Here is a 5,000-nt window from a genome sequence, read left to right as displayed (position 1 = left end):
CATGTCCTCACTGATACACTATATTTTGCAGTGTTATTGTGTATTGTAAGCTTTCTTGGCCTGTAAAGCTTAGTGTGGGAGTAGCTGGTGGTCCTGCATCTGCAACCACTACCAAGGGGCCTCAGTTTTCCCCAGACTGGAGGAGAATGGTGCGTGTGTAGCAGTGAGGTGGGTAAGCAGGTGGAGAGCAGGTGAGGTAGAGCAGGTAGCAGGTAGGTGGCGCCTCACAGGATCACTGAAGGATTAAAACATTTGGAAGTGAATTTCAGTGAGAAGCTTCATCCTAAGATAATGAAATGTATTGTTTAGAAAGACAAGAGTAAAGAAGATATGCTGGAATATTTGCTTGCTAAAAATGTTTATCTTCATAGTGTACACAGCTTGTATGATAGTGGGTGTCAGGTTAGGTTAGGTTAGGTTAAGTTAGGTTAGGTCAGGTTAGGTTAGGTTACATTAGGTTAGGTTAGGTTAGGTTAGGTTAAGTCAGTGTTTGATAAGCCTGCCAATGTTAACACTACACTACATATTAGGTTAGGTTAGGTTAGGAAACTTGAGATGAAGTTACAGAGAGAAGGATAGAAGCCATAGGAGGGTAGTTTGGAAATGAAAGCTTTGTGCCAGACTATGAAAAGCTTGTGATATGTCCAAGGCAACAGGAAAAGTTTCACCCAAATCTCTAAAAGAGGATGACCAAGACTCAGTAAGGAAAGCCAGAAGATCACCAGTAGAGCGGCCTTGACGGAACCCATACTGGCGATCAGATAGAAGGTTGTCAAGTGATACATGTTTAAGAATCTCCCTGTTGAGGACAGATTCAAAAACTTTAGATAGGCAGGAAATTAAAGCAATAGGACGGTAGTTTGAGGGATTAGAACGGTCACCCTTTTGTTGTTGTTGTTGTTGGTAGTGATGGTGGTTGTGGTGATAACCGTAGTAGTGGTAGTGGTAGTGGTAGTAGTAGTAGTAGTAGTGGTAGTAGTAGTAGTGTGCAACTACTACTACTACTACTACTACTACTACTACTACTACTACTACTACTACTACTACTACTATTATTATTATTCCTACCACCACTACTACTACTACCACTATTATATTTTTCTGTTCCTACTACTACTACTACTACTACTACTACTACTACTACTACTACTACTACTACTACTACTACTACTACTACTTATTGCAGGAGTGTCTTGTGAAATGACCCAGGAAATGAAGAATGGCCGGAGTGTGCCTGTGAAGAAGACACTGAATTACAAAACAGTTATAGAGGTTTTCTGTTTCCCGCCCTTCAAGTTGCTACTACTACTACTACTACTACTACTACTACTACTACTACTGTTAATAATGAGGAGCCTCGCTGTGTGGGTAAGTTAGGAACGGCCTGAGTTACCAATGATGTGGGTAGGTCTGGGAATGGGCAGTTATGAGTGATATGGGTAATTCTAGGAATGGGGTCAGTTAGGAGTGGTTTAATTAGGGGTGATGTGAATTAGGAATGGTGTGGATGAATTAGGAATTATTATTATTATTATTATTATTATTATTATTATTATTATTATTATTATTATTATTATTGTTATTACTGAAACAACAACATATTGTATTTATTTGCATGTAATTAGTGTAACTGAATGATTTACAAGAGAGAGAGAGAGAGAGAGAGAGAGAGAGAGAGAGAGAGAGAGAGAGAGAGAGAGAGAGAGAGAGAGGGGGGGGAATAATCTCTCTCTCTCTCTCTCTCTCTCTCTCTCTCTCTCTCTCTCTCTCCTCAACTCTTTTATTTCCTCCTCTGTCTACTATTTTTCCTCCTCCTCCTCCTCCTCCTCCTCCTCCTCCTCCTCCTCCTCCTCCTCCTCCTCCTCCTCCTCCTCCTCCTCCTCCTCCTCCTCCTCCACCTACATATTTCTCTCTCTCTCTCTCTCTCTCTCTCTCTCTCTCTCTCTCTCTCTCTCTCTCTCTCTCTCTCTCTCTCTCTCTCTCTCTCTCTCTCTCTCTCTCTCTCTCTCTCTCTCTTTTAAGTTGGACACTTTGTCAGGTCATACTTGTTGCATTAGGAGAGAGAGAGAGAGAGAGAGAGAGAGAGAGAGAGAGAGAGAGAGAGAGAGAGAGAGAGAGAGGGGACCGGTACTATTAACACTACTACTACTACTACTACTACTACTACTAAATAACAACAATAACATCAGCAACCTTTCTATATCCTTCTCTCACTCTCCTACAACAACAACAACAACAACAAATATCCTACGAAATCAAATAATTTTTCTCATTTGTGTATGACAATTCTCTCTCTCTCTCTCTCTCTCTCTCTCTCTCTCTCTCTCTCTCTCTCTCTCTCTCTCTCTCTCTCTCTCTCTCTCTCTCTCTCTCTCTCTCTCTCTCTCACTGAGCCAGTCCCCAGGCCTCTCCCAGCCCCTAGCCCCCCTAGTGCCCCACGCATATCCATTCTTGCCGCAGCTCTGGGAGACAAACACGGCTCAAATCTTGCACACACGTTCGAATCCAGTTCCAAATATGTTTCATCCTGTTTCAAATACGTGGCGCGCTGACTGAGCGATCCGTAGCTCAAGTGTCTCTCGGGGCGTCACAAGTTTCCCGTATCCCTGTCCCGTGTATTAGTGAGGCGAGGAGGAGGAAAAATTTGCTGTTTTCTTTATCTATTAAGCATTTTATCATTATTACTAGTAGGGATTAAATTATTTGCGTTATTTTGTAAGATTCAAGTGTTTTTCATCTGTTTTTATCTTTGTTTTGGTGGTTTGTGTGCTCAGAAGGGTGTGGGAGGGTGTAGCACTTGTATGGAAGGGTGTAGCAGTGTTTGGAAAGGTGTAGCAGTGTTTGGGAGGGTGTAGCAGTGTTTGGAAGGGTGTAACAGTGTTTGGGAGGGTGTAGCAGTGTTTGGGAGGGTGTAGCAGTGTTTGGGAGGCTGTAGCAGTGTTTGGGAGGGTGTGGCAGTGTTTGGGAGGCTGTAGCAGTGTTTGGGAGACTGTAGCAGTGTTTGGAAGGGTGTAGCAGTGTTTGGAAGGGTGTAACAGTGTTTGGGAAGGGTGTAGCAGTGTTTGGGAAGGGTGTAGCAGTTTTTGGGAGAGTGTATAAGGTTTCAGCAAGGTGTAGCAGTGTCTGGGAGGGTGTAGCAGTGTTTGGGAGGGTGTAGCAGTGTTTGGGAGGCTGTAGCAGTGTTTGGGAGGGTGTGGCAGTGTTTGGGAGGCTGTAGCAGTGTTTGGGAGACTGTAGCAGTGTTTGGAAGGGTGTAACAGTGTTTGGGAAGGGTGTAGCAGTTTTTGGGAGAGTGTATAAGGTTTCAGCAAGGTGTAGCAGTGTCTGGGAGGGTGTAGCAGTGTTTGGGAGGGTGTAGCAGTGTTTGGGAGGCTGTAGCAGTGTTTGGGAGGGTGTAGCAGTGTTTGGGAGGGTGTAGCAGTGTTTAGGAGGGTGTACCAGTGATTGGGAGGGTGTAGCAGTGTTTGGGAGGGTGTAGCAGTGTTTGGGAGGGTGTAGCAGTGATTGGGAGGGTGTAGCAGTGTTTGGGAGGGTGTAGCAGTGTTTGGGAGGGTGTAGCAGTGTTTGGGAGGCTGTAGCAGTGTTTGGGAGGGTGTAGCAGTGTTTGGGAGGCTGTAGCAGTGTTTGGGAGGGTGTAGCAGTGTTTGGGAGGCTGTAGCAGTGTTTGGGAGGGTGTAGCAGTGTTTGGGAGGCTGTAGCAGTGTTTGGGAGGGTGTAGCAGTGTTTGGGAGGCTGTAGCAGTGTTTGGGAGGGTGTAGCAGTGTTTGGGAGGGTGTAGCAGTGTTTGGGAGGGTGTAGCAGTGTTTGGGAGACTGTAGCAGTGTTTGGAAGGGTGTAACAGTGTTTGGGAAGGGTGTAGCAGTTTTTGGGAGAGTGTATAAGGTTTCAGCAAGGTGTAGCAGTGTCTGGGAGGGTGTAGCAGTGTTTGGGAGGGTATTTCTTCTTTTGATAATGTAGAAATCTTATTAATCTGCCACTACACCCTTCATAATATTTTCCTCTCTCACCAAAGTGGTTTTCCAAGGGCAGAGAGATGAATACCCGGTATTTCAAGAGTGTTTCTCATGTTAACAATGTAGAAATCTTGTTAATCTGCCACTGGAACCGTAAAAACACCCTTCAAAACCCGTGTCACTTCAACTAAAGCCTTTTTAGAGTAGAATTCTTGTTAATCTGCAACTGGAACTATTAAAACACCCTTCAAAACCCGTGTCACTTTAACTAGAGCATTTTTAGAGTAGAAATCTTGTTAATCTGTCATTGGAACTGTAAAAACACCCTTGAAAACCCTTAGTTGTTGTTATTATTATTATTATTATTATTATTATTATTATTATTATTATTATTATTATTATTATTATTATTATTATTATTTTTAGAAGGTTCGTTTGAAATATTTCTAATTTTCTGGTCTAACTCTCTCTCTCTCTCTCTCTCTCTCTCTCTCTCTCTCTCTCTCTCTCTCTCTCTCTCTCTCTCTCTCTCTCTCTCTCTCTCTCTCTCTCTCTCTCTCTCTCTCATTACTGCCTTCAATTTTTCCTTCATATATTTTCATCAATTTATTTTCGTATTCATACTTACTCCTCCTCCTCCTCCTCCTCCTCTAGCCCGTTACCTGGTCTTCCTCACTCACCTGCTATTACACGTAATGTACTGTAAAGAGGAGAGAGAGAGAGAGAGAGAGGGAGACACTTTTTTTAAATAAAGAAAAGAAGAAAAAATAAATAAAACAAGGAAACACACACACACAGAGAGAGAGAGAGAGAGAGAGAGAGAGAGAGAGAGAGAGAGAGAGAGAGAGAGACACCTGTGAGAGGCCATCCAGGTGTACTGAAGAGGAAGATTACCTATTGGTGGTCTCTCTCTCTCTCTCTCTCTCTCTCTCTCTCTCTCTCTCTCTCTCTCTCTCTCTCTCTCTCTCTCTCTCTCTCTCTCTCTCTCTCTCTCTCTAGAAAAGCAAGTCATCTCTCCTCCCCCTCACTATATCACCCTCTCTTCCC

General features: G+C 43.6%; 1 protein-coding gene and 1 long non-coding RNA gene across 16 annotated transcripts in view; both read left to right on the top strand.

Moving 5' to 3' along the window:
* Positions 1-5,000, top strand: part of LOC135112214 (uncharacterized) — a 35,174-nt gene that overhangs the window by 5,375 nt on the left and 24,799 nt on the right. For 5 of the 15 annotated variants that reach the window (XR_010274148.1, XR_010274147.1, XR_010274159.1 and 2 more), the window contains exon 3: positions 1,187-1,368. The gene's annotated coding sequence lies outside the window, so the exon portion shown is untranslated. Of the gene's footprint in view, positions 173-1,186; positions 1,369-5,000 lie in introns of all 15 variants that reach the window. The other 10 variants (XR_010274158.1, XR_010274155.1, XR_010274153.1 and 7 more) reach the window with 8 other exon arrangements.
* Positions 179-588, top strand: LOC135112216 (uncharacterized). The gene is made up of 2 exons (XR_010274163.1): positions 179-391; positions 478-588. It is a non-coding gene; the product is annotated as an uncharacterized LOC135112216 (long non-coding RNA).

The sequence above is a fragment of the Scylla paramamosain genome, chromosome 23 (assembly GCF_035594125.1).
Source record: "Scylla paramamosain isolate STU-SP2022 chromosome 23, ASM3559412v1, whole genome shotgun sequence".
Taxonomy (NCBI): Eukaryota; Metazoa; Arthropoda; class Malacostraca; order Decapoda; family Portunidae; genus Scylla; species Scylla paramamosain.
Note: the sequence above shows the minus strand (reverse complement) of the source record. Positions and strands in the feature narration are given on the sequence as shown.